The sequence below is a fragment of the Myotis brandtii genome, unplaced genomic scaffold, assembly GCF_000412655.1.
Source record: "Myotis brandtii unplaced genomic scaffold, ASM41265v1 scaffold958, whole genome shotgun sequence".
Classification (NCBI taxonomy): domain Eukaryota; kingdom Metazoa; phylum Chordata; class Mammalia; order Chiroptera; family Vespertilionidae; genus Myotis; species Myotis brandtii.
The window spans coordinates 300,992-316,889 of NW_005371960.1; the positions used below are offsets into that span (position 1 = coordinate 300,992).

The 15,898-nt window shown below is 46.3% G+C and overlaps 1 protein-coding gene across 1 annotated transcript in view; it reads right to left on the reverse strand.

The window, feature by feature from the left end:
- Positions 1-13,738, reverse strand: part of VIT (vitrin) — a 104,645-nt gene extending 90,907 nt beyond the window's left edge. The window contains exon 1 of the mRNA XM_005886089.2: positions 13,476-13,738. The gene's annotated coding sequence lies outside the window, so the exon portion shown is untranslated. The remainder of the gene's footprint in view (positions 1-13,475) is intronic.
- Positions 13,739-15,898: the final 2,160 nt, after the last annotated feature.

Consider the following 15,898-nt stretch of genomic DNA (forward strand, 5'->3'; position numbering starts at 1 on the left):
TTGCTTGAAGGTCAACCTTCTCTCCAGTTGGAAAGAATCAACGTCCTAAAGCTCAGGTCTGATTATGTATTCATCCTCTCAGAACTTTTTTTTTCATAGTCCCCTCATTTTGTACAGAATAAAAGCCAAATTCCTTAGTGAGGCACTAAAAACTTTTCATGCAATGGCCCAACTTACCTTTCAAAGCATCTCAGAGCAATTCTCTTCTGTAATCCTCTCCTCTGACCCCAGCACACCCAGGCTTTTGTTTTTTTCTCTACCGACTGCAAATAGGGCTCATGCTCTTATTATTGTTCTAGCTGGAATACCTCACCTTACCACTCCTCACCTGCCTCCCATAACTATCCATCTTTCAAGGTTTAGCTTATGGACCACTTCTTCTATGTAAATCTTCTTGATCTCCTAAAGTCAAAATTCATCTTCATTCATACATCTATTTAATCATTCAGAAAAACAATCTCTGTGTATACTCTGGGCAAGGCAGACAGGAATAGATGCAAGTCCTATCATCACGTTGCTTTGAGTCTTTTAGAGGGAGACTGATGCACTCATCATAACTAACATTAATTGAGCACATGCTAAGTGTCAGTAATATATTAATACATAATCTTCACAACAACCTGGTCAGGTAGGGGTTTTTCTTGCCTTAATTTTAGAGGTAAGGAATTGGAGACACACATAGGTTAGGTCCTTTGCCCAAGGTTACCCACAAGGCTGGAAAAAAAGAGGAGCTGGAATTCAAATCAGGAATTCTGAGTCCAGAGGCCCTGCATTTGCATCCCACCACTTGCCATAGCTGTTTCATAACAAGCAAGACATTTCCCTTGTCTACATTCTGATTTAATTGGTCTGAGTTGATATCAGTATTGCTTTCAAGCTCCCCAGTGACTCCGCTGTGCAGCCAAATGAGAACCTCTGCTGTCGAGGTTACAGTGATGGCAAAAAGGGTGGGTGGTCAGATAGGCCTGGGGTGTGGGGGTTGGAAGAGGCTTGGATTAGTTTAACTAGCAAGTTGGAAAACAATGATTTGTGAAGAAGAGACAGGACACAGGGGACAGAGCAACTTCAGAAACTGGGAGCTGCTCGGCCAGGCTGGGAGAAGAATCAGACTGGTAGAGAGCAAAGAAGGGGCCATGTCGGCCTTGAATGTCATTCCTAAAGAATGTGGAATGGATCCTTTAGGCTGTAGGGAGACATCGGAGGCCTAAAAATTATTTGTGCATTCATCATTTTTAATAAGCCCCTTAGAGGCTTACTTGAGCCACTCGGTTGCAGAAAATATGTCCTGGTGGATGTGTAGGATTTATATAATGCTGGTGTTTGCCTGATCTATGATGCTACATGGGAGCACCTAACAATACTCTTTGTCCATGAGGCAGAGAGATCCGAGACCCATCTGGAAACATTTAATAGTTCTGAGAGGCTTGTGCTGTGTTTCCAAAATGCCAGAACTCCCTTGAGGACAGACATCTCTGAATGGGGAGCGGCCACATCTGCGGTCTTGCTTTCCTCATCCCTGCCTGATGCAAGGCCTCAGCTGCTTGTCCGTGGGCGTGAGTTTATCTGGTGAAGATGGAACAGGGAAGGCTGGTGCTTGAGCCACTATGTGGAGGTGGCCTCCATCTGCAGAGAAACTTTACGTAGACCACATTGCTCTGGGCCGGGCCTGAAACACCGCATTTCCTGTTGCCATGACACCAGTGGTCACTATTATAATCCCCCGGGATTCTATGAAGGAGAGAGTGAGCTCTGTTACATATACATATATGCCCTTGCTGATGATTGCTTCAAGATCTCAGGCTTGAGCCCATCAGCACAGGGCCTCCTTGTCCAAGGGACTGTGACTAGTTCCAGGTGGGCGTGTCCTGAGTTGTATCAGAACAGAAGGACTTTACTCCCATGTTTTTCAGGGAGAGGTTACCTTTCGGGTTGGAAATGAATAGGGGGCGGTTTGCTCTAGGTCTGCTCCTGACCATGAGACAAGTCAGTCTGAGGCCAACACAGAGAGGAGGCGGGGAGCTAAGTGGGTGGCGAGAAATGGAGCTGGAGCTCTGACTGTGCCTGGAGGCTGGTGAGACAATGAACTTCCCTTTCAGTTGGGCTTGCAGCTGAAAGATTATTCCTGACTGCTCCCTCGTTCCCAATGCCTGTCCATGCAGAGCAGATAGGTTTATACAGTCTGCAGAGTGTTTTCTGAACAGTTCTCTTGTCTGGACCACCTAAGACCTCTTGAAGTAGAATGGACATTATTTCTATAATTCTGAGCAGTGAAGTCCCCTAAGGTCACACAGCCCAGATCTCTCTCTTAATCATGTGCTCTTTTCACTATATCGAACACCTCATGTGACTGGTATTGTAAATTCCAAATGATTTCATGATTTATTGTATGATATTACTATAAAATAGAAATTCCACTCCCCATTTGTATAGTACTTTTCACTTTTAAAAGCCTGGTTACATCTATAACTTTAATCTCACAAGACTTCTGAAGGGCCTCAAATACTGTGCTCAGATGCAGAGAGAACACTCACTGAAATTCAGTGACTAAGCCGGACACTTAATGGTCTGGCAAAAAAAGATAACTTAGGCCAATCAAGATCTCCCTTGGGATTTTGGAATCGGAACACTGAAAGCCTTGAAAACTGGGAGCCAAGCTGGAGGCCATATGGGGCCCTGATTAAGATGTAGAAGACGAGGGCAGAACGAGATGGAGAGGAGAAAGCGTGTGGCCCAGGGAGAAGCCGAGAGAGCAGACGCCTTAGTTTCTGGCCACTTCCCAGGTCCCATTTCCAGTCTGAAGGAGGTCCAGCTGGACCTGGTGTCCTGTGCATGACATGGATGTTGCTGGGCCCTTCTGCGCGAGCCAGTGTGAGTTAGTTTCTGTTCCTGGAAGCTTTGATTGTTGTTTTATTTATCTCCCATTTCCCTGAAATGATTAGTAGTAAAATGAAAACAATTAAAATGGGAAGGGCGTGAGTACTTGTCTTTTGGTGGCATCGAGGCAGGGGTGGAGAAGCTGAATCTGATGCTGGAGCCAGCTCTGGGAAGAAGAATCTCATGAGCTGTGGCAGCCACCCAGGAGAAATAGCCTGCACACCTGGAACACTCTGAGAGGCAAAAAGGGAGTGCGTGACCTTGAAACTCTGCTGTAAGAATGTCACTGTGGAGTCCCTGATGTATCTATGGTCAGGTTCCATCGGGGTGATTTTTTAAAAAAATCCTCACCCGAGGATATTTTCCCACTGATTTTTAGAGAGTATGGAAGAAAGAGGGAAAGATAGAGAGAAACATCGATGTGAGAGAAATACATCGACTGGTTGCCTCCTGCACAAGCTCTGACCAGGGCCCAGGCCAGGGAGGAGCCTGCAACCGAGGTACGTGCCCTTGACCATAATCGAACCCAGGACCCTTCAGTCTGCAGGCCAACGCTCTATCCACTGACCCAAACCAGCTAGGGCCGTTAGGGGTGCTTTTGCCACCCCCTCCCCCACCTCCAGGAAAGATCTGGCAATGTTTGAAGACATTTTTGCTTATCACAACTTGGGATAGGGTATGCTATTGGCCTTTAAGTGGGTAGAGGCCAGGGATGCTGCTAAACATCCTACAATGCACAGCACAGCCCACCCAACCAAGAATTACCCAGCCCGACATGCTAAGAGCATCCATCAGAAATGACAAACTCTGATTTAGACCATGTTTAGTTCCCCAAGTATTTATATATACAAAAAAGAATGTTGTGTAGGAATTTCCCACACGTATTACAGGTAATTTTCTTGATGACTAACATGTGACCTACTCAGGATCCCCTTCTCTGGGACCACTTGGATTGCCTGTGCAGCCAGGGCAAACCCTAACGCAAAGATCTTCACTCCTGGGCCCATGGGTGCGTCAAAGGGCTCATGCGTGTGCTCAAAAACAGATGTATGTCTTGCCGTGGGCTTCGCTGATCCATGTGGCATGTTCCTACATGTCAGGGAACCAAAAAGGGAAAGCCTTTTGTGGTGCGTGTGTGTCAGACCATCACCATTACTTCGTTAAGAACCTGACATATGGTAATGCTTACCACATCCACCAAGGCTTCAACCAATAGTGATTTCTAGGGAGGCTGCAAACAGTAATTACGTTTCTGAAGTGGTAGTTTAGATCTTATATTGCCAGTGGGAAAAAATACTAGTTTGCAGGCATGCCCCCAAATGAGCTCTAAAGAACTGCTTCCAAGAGTCATTTATCCTCTGTAATGGAAGGGGCACGAAGAGCAGTAAGTCCGGGGCGGTGGTGGTGGTGGGGGGAGGGAGGCCTCAGTAAAGGATGAGGTGGGCCCTGACCGCCCCTTAGTTACTCTGGAAACGGCGCGGTCTCAGCTTTCCCGTGGAGTCTGGACGATGAGTTCTCTCATCTGAAGCTTCTCCACCTACCGCGTTTGACACTGCCTCCTCCCAGCGAGCTGTCTCCTGGGGCACTGTGGGCTGCGGTTGCCAAGGGGCCGTGCACTGTGAGTTTGGAGCTGGATATTTGGCTCAGTCCAACTGCGATCCCCAGAGCCTGCCTGGCCTGAACATTCTGTTCTTTTCGCTCTGCCTTCGATTCGGAGGCACAGGAAAAACACTTTTCGCCTCTGGCAGAGCCTTCCAGCTGAGGTGGGAAGGAGGATGAGGGTGTGTCTGTAAAATGCATACTATCTTCCTCTCCGCCTCTTGATAAAGAGTGGGTGTGTCTCAGACCACGGTTACGGCTCTCCCCACGCCGACCAGAGGCAGGCCTGGGGCTAAGCGTCAAAGTGCATTCCTGAATCCCAGTAACCACTGGGGAGCTGGAGGGCAGAGAGGAGGTTGGTGACTGAGGCTGAGCAACTGGGGGCTCTGGAGGATTAAGTCCCAGAGGGTGGCGGGGACCAGCAGAAAGAGAGTCACTTCAAAGCAGGAGACCCAGCTCCAAAGGAAACCAGAAGAGGCCCTCTCTGGACCATTGCCAGCTCTGACGGGGCCTTCAAACCCTCTTTCATGGCCCTCCTGCCAATTTTGACCCAGCTGACTAGTGGCCTGTTACATTAGATGGGATTGGTACCTTGTTCTTCATGGAAAGTTTTAGAAGTTTAGAGTCCACTCCAACAATAACTGTCATCTACCGAATGCTTACTATATGCTACACACCGCACATATGTGACCTTATTGAATGATTATGGTGATCCGGTCAGGTAAGTACTCTGATGCCCATTTTTCAGAGTGAGAAATTGAGGCTTAGAGAACCTTAGTAAGCTGTTCAGAGTTATAGAATGAGTATGTCGAAGAACCAGAATTCCATCCCAGGCCTCAAACATTGAACCCCGCTCAGTACCCCCATTTGACCACCCCGCTGATGGTTTCATCTTCTTTTTTACCCTGATACATATATCCTAGGCTTTTTAAAGTATTCTGTTGACAATAGTTAAGACTCACACTGCAAAATACATACACTGTGTAATGAAGTTGCCTTAGTTCTACGTTCAAGAGATTGTCTTGAGTTATATTTGGGCCTGAACTCACTCACAGCTTTCTCTCTCACACAAATGTTATTTAGGGTAAAGTGATTCATCAGGCATATTTTTAAGTTTGACCAGACATAATACGCCCATCTAAATAGACATTTGAGTGCATTGTAATTGACTGTGTCATGGGATGTTAAAATGGGATGATCCTTTGTCTTAGCTTCAGCTGAGATGACATGCCAACTACTTCTATGTTCCAAAGTGGTCCTGAGGCTCCTCTCACTATTGCCTGAAGTGGGTGGAGTGTGTGGAATAGGAAGAGGAGGAGGAGTGGGAGGAGGAGGAAGAGGGGGAGGGGAGAACTGCTAACAGTTTTTCCTAAAGCTATTCCTGTTCTCCGGACTCCAGCTACCCTCTTGGCATCTGTAACCTCTGGTATAGTCTGGCAGTTAGCTGAAGATTGCGGTTCTTGGTTACTCCTTTGAGTCCAGCTTGGATGCCCAGTAACCCCATTGGAAATGACTGAGCGGTGGTGTCCCTTGGGGCTGGAACATAGGGGACTGGTTTCTGACTGGCGACTAAGACATCTACAGGAGAGGGAGGAGCTTGTGGCAAATGAGACTACCTGTGTGAGAGCCAGCCTGGAGTCCCTGTTGGTCTCTCTGAAACCAGTTGTGTGTGGAGGGCTGGGGAGCCCACAGCAGGAAGCAGCTGGGGTTAGATCACCAGTTGCTCAGGGGCTGAGGGAGGAACTGTAAACACCAGCCAGAGCAGATTCTTATGTATCAACATCCGGAGAACGTGGGTGAGGGGTCCCCAACAAAATGGGAAGTACCCCACAGGAACAAGAACCAACTGTAAATTCCCACCAAGCCCAATGGACCGGAATGCCAGCTCACAATAGTAACATCTCAGAGGCCTTTCTGTCACCTTCACCTCTCCCCTCTGCACCCACCTCTCCCCTCTGCACCCACCTCTTCTCTCTGCACCACCTCTCCTCTCTGCACCCACCTCTCCCCTCTGCACCCTCGAAGAGACTGTCACAGCAGTCATGGGGAAGACAGAGGCATAAGGCAGAGAAGGAGAGAATCTAATCGTGCCCCTTCCCATTGTAGAAAGCAAGCCAGAGGTGGACGATGAAACTTCAAACTGGAAAGGCCATTGTAAAGTTGTTAAGTATTACCCAAATGTTTTCTCTATATGAATGACAACTGAGATTGTTTGGAGATGTAATAGGAACAAAGTCTTTTTGAAAAATGGAAGCGTGATCTGCAATATTAAGGGACCTACTCAGATTTCACCCTCGGCAGAGGCAAGAATCGCCCACAGACAGTGTATGAGTGGGCAGTTGGGGGAAATGGAAGAGCATTGGGATGGTGTCCTCTGTGTCTGCTTGTCCAAACCCACCCTGATCTCCCCTCTTCCTCCGCACTCAGCCTGCTCCAGAGACACTGGCCTCGGAGCAAGGTCCTGCCCCAGGCCCTTTGCCCTCACTCTTCCCTCTGCCCTCCTCTTCCCCACGTATCCACCTAGGTTGCTCCCTGGCTTCCTTCCCCTCTCTGTTCAGCCTCCCTTGATAAGACATTCACATGACCGCCAGGCCCCTTACGTGTATTTGTTTATTGTGTGCCCACAGATTGGCAGCTCTGGGAGAATGGAGGTTATTTTGTTCACTCTTCTTCCCAAATACAGAATTGTGGATGGCACATGGCGATGGCCTCATAAATATTTGCTGCTGCCGTCACTGAATGTTGCCTCTGCTTCCCTAAATTCCTTTCAGCTTTAGGATACAGATTTACTCACTGTATTATACAAGAAAGCCAGTCCGGGCAAGTCGGCTTGCACCTTACAGCCAGAGCATGTTTTCTCTGCGACACAAAGCAGCCGAGAGGAGGGAATTCACTGAGCACTGAGATGCCAGTGACCTCTTCCCCTGGAAACCAGACATCGGGTTCCCCGAAGGAAGAGATTTTTATTTTCTTTTTGAGAAGAAGGAATGCAGAAACAGAGCCCCATCTCACTATAGCCTGGAGGGCGATTTTTATGAATTTTCACCACATGTCCACACAAAACTTTTGCCTTTCTCTCACTGAGGGAAAGAATTTGAGAAATTTCTACGGGGGTCTTGTCAATGTAGAGACTCTTATCAGGGAAAGTGATTTTTTTGGAAGCAATCTGAGCCATAGGAAAATAAGATTCTTTCTGTGACTCACTGAGGATTTAACCTATAGGGGTAAAGGATACCTTTTGGGGACTGGCTACTCAAAGGGCTTGATAATGACCCTACTCCGGGCTTCCCTTCCGAGAGTCATGTCTTCCCAACACACTGGAGAAGCGATTCTTAAATCAGGAGATGATCCAAGAATGCCAGAACTGCCTCCTCCTTCCCACCAGCCTTCTGGGAGTCCTTGTGTTCACTCTTCACCATCTTTATTAGTGCCCTGTCTGTACTTGTGAGGAAGAATAGTTTTCATTGAAATTTGACTTGGCTTGAAAGCAGTGTTTCCGGAGATGACAAAGATGAATTGAGGGCAGTGATAGAAAAACCAGGACTGTGCAGTTATTGCCTGATAGGTTAAGAGTGTGAACTCTGGAACTAGACTGCTTGGGTTTGAAGGTGAGCTCCATCACTTCCTAGCTGTGTGACCTCAGACAATTTCCTTGACTTCTCAGTACCTCAATTTTCTCATCTGTATAATGGGGATGGTGATAACCCACCCATATGGATGCTGTTAGGATGAAATGAATTAATATGTGTAAAGGGCTCAGATTTCACCTTGGGCAGAGGCAAGAACAGCCCCCTTTCCTACTGTCACATGTTTGTTTATTATGTGCCCACAGCTTGGCAGCTCTGGGAGAATGGAGGCTATTTTGTTATAATATAGTGAGTAAATCTGTACCTGCTGTAAGATGAAATGAATTAATATGTGTAAAGACCAGTACTTGGCACGTAAGAGTAGCTCTGTACATGTTAGCAATTATTATTGTTGTTGGGGTGGTGATTAATCGTGATTTACCGTCATCATTCTCATCACCATCCTTTTGCAAAACATAGCCTTTTAGATTCTAGTTGAGGACTTAGCGGTAAAGCAATAAATTTAATCTCTCGCTGCAAGGTGCTGCCCAGGGTTGGCCATGCTTGATTTTTGGACTTCTTGGCGAAGGAACCACATTGGTTTGTGACTGCCATTGAGTCCAGTTCTTCTAGAACACAGAAAGGAAGCAATTCTGTAGCTTTGTTCCTTCTCTGCTCTGAGATGTGTAAGGATCTTTAGCCCATCGTCATGAAAATCTTTTAGATGATTGTAGGATAATTGGGCCAATCAAATGGCTGAGGAATGACACCCAACATTCTTAAAAAGAATTGAAGAAAAAAAATCTAGTGAAGAAAGAAGCAGCAGAAATGAGTTAAACATTTTTTTAAAAATTTGAAGGCCAGAATAAAAAACAAACACCAACGTATTTTCTGAACTGAATCAAAGCCAAACTAATATGTATTTGTCTTGTTCCAAGGCCCTGGCTTGTGGATTTGACTCAGGAAAGGTTTTTGGCGGCATTATCTCGGTTCACCTTCCTCCCTCAGGATACCAGCCCTGGAATGCAGTGTGGCAGTGGGTTCAGCCCAGGCACCTCTGCTTCCTGGGGGAGCTGCCTTTTGCAGGTTCCACAGGACCTGCAGCTTTTATAAGTCTCAGCTCAGGGCATCGCCTGGTGTGCTGTGTGCTCCCCGGCAGCCCGAGCATTTCAGATGGGCCGTCTCTAAGGATTTGCAGTGCAGGCGGAAACGATTCCTAGTTGATTAGAAACAAATTCTAAATCCAGTCTCCACCACTGTTTGTTTTACCAATGAGGTAACCGTAGGAAAATGCAACCAACAAAACTGAAATAGCCTTTGCTCCTTGTGGCCATGGGGCTCTGGGACTCTCCTGGGAGCTTGGCCCTTCCCCTCCTGGTCTGTAAACAGGAACTCACTTAGGAGATCTCAGACTGACTTACATTTTGTGTGTGTGTGTGTATATATTTTTTAAAATTAAAATTGTGTCTTCAGCTCCAAAATTTCCATCTGGTTCTTTTCTATGTTGTCTCTTTGTTGAATTCAGTCCGTTCTGGTATTGTTTTCCCGATTTCATCCGATTGTTTATCTGTGTTCTTTTGTAGCTCTCTGTGCATCTTTAGAGCAGTTACTTTGCATTCTTGTCAGGCAGTTCACATATCTCCGTTTCTCCGTGTGTGTGTGTGTGTGTGTGTGTGTGTGTGTGTGTGGTGTGTACTGTTCCTGGAGGTTTACTGTGCTCCTTTGGTGTGTCATGTTTCCCTGATTCTTCACCATCCCTGTAGCCTTGCAGGGTCAGGAAAGACCTTCCCCCGTGGGTGGAGGCACGCTGGGGCTGTGATCCTGGGTCTGGTGGTGCAAGGCACGAAGTGTGGGCTTGTGGTGGCTTTGCTGTCTAGACATCATGTTGCTGGGGTCCACACGCCAGCTGTGCTGCCCTCAGTGAGCACAGTGGGGGATCTGCAGAGGCTGGAAGGGCTGTTGGGGTCCTCAGTGATGCGTTAGGGTCCAGCAGTGGTGACGGCCGGAGCTGGTGGGGTGCCTGTGCTCGGTGCCAGGGCCAGCTGTGGATGCCTGTGTAGTGTAGTGGCAGGGGCCAGTTGCAGATGCACATATAGTGGTGAGAGCCAGGGCCAGTAGCAAGGACCGGGCTACCTGCAGGTGCACTAGCCGCTTCGGGGCTCCTCACTGTCAGGCACACTCCGGTGGCTTCAGGGTCTCCACAGGCTGTGCACGGCTCCGAAATGGTTTGGGAGTTGGGCCAGCGGGGTACAGGTGCACAACCAGAGTGGCTAGTTGCAGGTGATCCCAGTGAAGCATCTAGTGACAGGAGTCAGGCCAGGTCCGAGCCAGCAGTGGCTGTGGAGTGTGCTACTGTCGGGGTGTGCTACTGCAGCTTGATTACAGTTTGACAATCAGCATTATCAAAACGCCGCTTCCGATGCCTCCCCTAAATTTACCCTGGTCCATTGCTCCCTTTTGCCCCAATCTCTGCACTAACAGAAGCTTTCACTGCTGCTTGCACGAGGACTTTCATACCTACAAAGCAGCAAAGTCCTTTGCATTTTTCTCTCACTCACACTATGTTTGTTCGGGGGGCCAGGGATTTCACCACCTTCTGCAACCACAGAGGCACACATTTTTTGACCGCCAGCGGGGGACCCCTGGGATTTCTCATGTTACGGACGTCACAGAACTTGCCTCTCAAGTTATCACTTGCTGATGGATTGATTAGCTCAGACCCTCTAAATGAAGAGATGGCTACACATTTCTAATAATTATGTTAATACCACATAATTCCATAAGTCTATTTGCTGACCATATCCAAAGAGTTAATGTTGAAAAGTTAGAAGAGGATCACAATTGCTTTGCTTCACAGCTGCTCTGATTTCTTCATTCTAGTTACATGTAATGGAGAAAGTATGTGCTAACATTTGGGTGCGGACGGTGTACCAAACACTGATCAAAGCATTTTGCCACAGTCCTATGAGGGAAGCACTAACAATAGACCCTTTTTAGAGATGAGAAAACTGAGGCTCAGAAAAGTAACTTGCCAAAGTTAATACATTTAAGAAGTGGCAGAGCCTCCTGCCTGACAGACTCCCATGGGATCCATAGTACAGGAGGGCCATTTGGCTTTGGCCTTGGCCTTGTCTGGAAGGCCTGACATGGGATGTTTGACATTATCTCCACATGATATGTTACAGGCAGCCATAGAAGTACAACAGAGACCAGAGAAAAGTCTGTCCTACAACTTGGACCACACTGTCCTCAGTACACTGTGGAGATACACACACACACACACACACTTCGTTTCTGTATATGTTAAAATCTTTAGTTAGGTAAACATAAACATTTTAAGTATATCATAGTTCTGAAACCCCATTTTGATATTTCTTCATTTTGTAACATACAAAAAGTCCCGTCAATGAAATTGGCCTGGCCATGTCTTGACATTGGAGAATTGTAGGATTAGGAGGGAAACTTAGACACTATTTTGTCCAACTTCTTCAATTCATATGCGAGGAAACGGAGACACAGAGGTGTTGAGTAACCTCCCCAAGATCACACAGCGAGAGTGCCCTTCTAAGGAAAGAGAGACCCGTGTCCTGCATCTGCTGCCATTGATACCAAGCTCATACTTCTAACCGAGCAAGGAGAGAAGCTACATAAGTGGGCACAAGTGACAGGAACATTGTGGGGTTCAAGAAGCATTACTTTGAAGGCCAATAGCTACTTTCAGTATAATCCTTTTTCTTAAAATATGTGCAGAAAGAGATTACATTTCTATAGAACTTTCCACATTTCAAAGCCTTTTTGGAACCTAGAGTCAATATTGAGCCTCCTGGCCACCCTGGGAGAGGGGTGTGCAGACATGGATGTTTCTGTGTTTCAGATGGGGAAACACATGTCAAGAAATATTACACACCTTTTCCAAGGTGACACAGGTCGGCAGTGGCAGGGCTGTTCCTGTAATTTGGGACTCTTGGCCCAGAGCCTCACTGCTCTCCCGTATATGGCACTTCTCACAGGGATTACAGAGGCAAACAGCGCATGCAGTTTTGTCCTCCTGATGCTATTCGTAAACTATTTTCAAACCCAGGGTATTTTCTCTGAAAGAAACTATTCTTCATGTGTTCAGTAACTTAGGGAAAAAGATAATTAGATCTTCTCAATTATATTCATAAACTCAACACGATTTCAGGATCGATAGGAAGCATTTCCGACGTTCCTCGGGTGTCTCCTTTTAGTGGTGAGGTGTGAGATCTATTTACATGAAGCTCAGCCTGGTAACTCATCCTATTGCGATGAGCAATGCAGCCCTTGCAGTCTTGCAACTCTTTGTCTAAAGCCTTTTACCAAAGAGGGTATTTTAATTCAGTAAATAAGAGACAGGCACTTCCAGCGCACAGCTACCACTTGCGGCTGACACACACAACAGAGAAAGCACGCAAGCATTGAGTCCCGCCTTGATGCAGGGTGTTTTTATCTTTTAAGAGACGGAGGGAAAATAACCTCAGAACTTGACCACCAAGACTTCCAAATTTGTTGCAACACAACGTAATGGCAAAATGCTATTTTCTTAGCGCTCACATTTTTGAATAACCACCATGGCCAAGAATGCCTGGCTTTATTTTTACAATAAACCCAAAGAAAATCTTGAATTCCACTCTCAATTCGGAGGTGGCAAAGATTCCAAGGGTTGTTCAGAGCAAACCATCAAGTCTAATAACTCAATCTTCCCCTCCCTGTTTAATCTGTACTTGAGGCATTTGTTTCATGTTTATGCTGGTTTGACACTAATCATGCTTAAATGAGATTTCGTACCATGTTTTCCTGTGCAGATCTGAGCTGCAATAGTTAACAATGCCAGCCCTTTCCCAGGCTTATCAGTAAAAAAGCATTCAGCCTGAGAAAACACTTCCAGTGTAAACAAGACACAGAATTGCACATCCAGCCACATTCCACCGCGATCTGTCTGAGAGAAGTACAAATCCACATTAAATAATTTCTCTTTTAACTTAGCACCAATGTGCCTGTTTCTCATACTGCTTTTGATAGCTTGTTATAATCAAGTTGTTACCTCGCTGTTAAATTTCATATAGGAAGCCAGGTATGAAAAAAGCCTTCCATGTACTTTAAAATTCTACACAAATGTCACACTTTTCAATTTATTTTCATTATAATTAAGTTGGCTTAAAGATACAGTAAAAATCTTCTTCTAAACTTATCTTAGTGCAATTTGTTTATAGTTGATATGCCTGATATTAGTTGTTTACAAGGATGTCAGCTACTACCCACTCCCACCTCAGTTCTCTTGAGACTGAAATTTGTACAGACTGATTTCTTGGTCAAGGTATGTATTGTAGTTTCTTAATGATAAATACATTTTCATGTTTTCATAATAAGGAATGGAAAGCAAACTAGCTGCATGGCTTAATAATTCATCAGACATACCTTGTTTGAAGAAAGCAAATTTTTTTTTCAGGAATTTTCCACCACACAGAATGAATATCCTTTTTTCCTTAAGTTTTTCTGCATCACAAATCCCATCCAAATTGTTCTAAAGAAGAAACAGAGGTCCAAGCACCCTTTCTTCTCAGAGGAGCTAATCAAACATTCCCATCAACCTCTGAGCACTTTGAAAAGCACATTTTACAACACACACACACACACACACACACACACGCTGCTTCTCACACTGGTTTTAGTGCTGAATTAGGCGGTCCTCTTTCAAATTTCCACTCCCACTTTGAAAAGCATTTACAACACACACACACACACACACACACACACACACACACACACACACGCTGCTTCTCACACTGGTTTTAGTGCTGAATTAGGCGGTCCTCTTTCAAATTTCCACTCCCACTTGCTTTTTTTTGATGATGGTGGGGGTGGGGGTGGGGAGGATAAGGATTTCTAAATATTCTTTTCTAGCCCAAAGCATGCATTTTCAGTAAGCAAATTCTACAATTAGAAATTCTAAAAAGTAGAAACACCTAGAAAAAATGAAAATATGTAATTTAAAGGCAGCTTAAGCAGGGCAATTCCATTTTCTTTCTTTTTCAAATGCTAGTGAACAAGCTGCGTAAAGAAAGACACCAGCAAACACCACACGCTGAGTGTACTAGCCTCTCACTTTTGGAGTGAAAATGCTTGCTTTTCCGACATGTCAGAGCTATTTTTTGGCTTCGTTCGCTTCGGTCCCTTCTGCATTTTGGCAAGCTTACTGAAATGACTGTAGTGTTTGCTGCTAGTAACAGGACACAAGATAATAATAGTGGGAAGCAAAACTGGACTCATGCATGTTTCAAAAGCCCAGTGGTGGATAGCTCGCATCATAAGTGAAATCTGCTGATTTTAGTTCTTTACGTATTAGTGTCATCAATTAAATGGAAGGGATTCAGACCCAAAACACGCATTAGCATGTCACAGCATTATAAAAACAGACCATAAACAGCTACATCTGGTGCTCCTTGAGAGTCAGATGTGTATCAGCGTGGCAGAGCATCTTTCCTCCAGCAGGGGGAGCTAGCACAGAGCCTCCCTCCTGTGGGGGATGAGCACCTAGGCAGCCTGGAGAATCTCCCCTGCCAGCAGCCCTCCCTTCCTCAGCTGGTGGCCCTGGGTTGCTTCGTATTTAAGATTATGGTTTGAATGTTATTTAATCCTTTTTTTCTTCTGTAGGTTCTGCATTTAAATTATTTCTCAATCCTGTTCTTTCCTCCATAAAGTCCTGAGCATAGGTCCATTGGTGGTAAGGATGATGCTGTCACGTGGAAGGCAGCCTGTCCCACTGTTTGAGTTAGGGAAGGTTCAGATGAAATGGCACCCAAGAATTAACAATATCATATCATTAATATTAATACTAATGCTAAATGCCACTCATCAAATTTGCTAGGCATAGTAATAAGCCCTCTACATATATCATCTCATTTAATACTTAGAAGAATTTAGAGGGGTCAGTACTATTATTTCCATTTTACAGCAAGGTGCTACATTAGGACTTAGAGCTTCTTTTATTAGTTAAATTTATTTTTCTTATGATGAACTAGAGGCCCGGTACACGAATTCATGTACCAGTGGAGTCCCTCAGCCTGGCCTGTGGGATCAGGCCCAAACCGGCTCTCCGATATCCCCTGAGGGGGTCCCAGATTGCAAGAGGGCGCAGGCCAGGCTGAGGGACCCCACTAGTGTATGATCGGGACTGAGGAGGAACCTGTGAGGTTGGCCAGCTGGGGAGGGACCACAGGAGAGCTCCAGGGCCTGTCTGTCCCGTCTCACTCAGTTCTGATGAGCCGGACCCCAGCAGCAAGCTAACCTACTGGTCAGAGTGTCTTCCCCCTAGTGGCCAGTGCACATCATAGCAACTGGTTGACCAGTCGACTGTCTACCTCCTGGTGGTCAGTGCATGTCATAGCAAGTGGTTAAGCGCCTTAGCATTATCATTAGCATATTATGCTTTGATTGGTTGAACGGACAACTAGATGACTGGATACTTAGCATATTAGGCTTTTATTATATAGGACTAGAGGCTCGGTGCACAAAAATTTGTGCACTCGGGAGGGAGAGGGGGATCCCTCAGCCCGGCCTGTGCCCTCTCGCAGTCTGGGACCCCTTGGGAGATAATGACCTGCTGGCTTAGGCCTGCTCCCGGGTGGCAGAGGGCAGGCCCAATCTCTAGGTGCAGCCCCTGGTCGGGCTCAGAGCAGGGCTGATTGGGGAGTTGGGACGCCGCCCCCTGTCATGCACAGAGCAGGGCGGATCTGGAGGTTGCGATGCCACCCTCAGTCACGCTCAGGGTAGGGCCGATTGGGGGGTTGGGGCACCGCCCCCTGTCACACTCAAGGCAGGGTCGATGGGGAGGTTGCGGC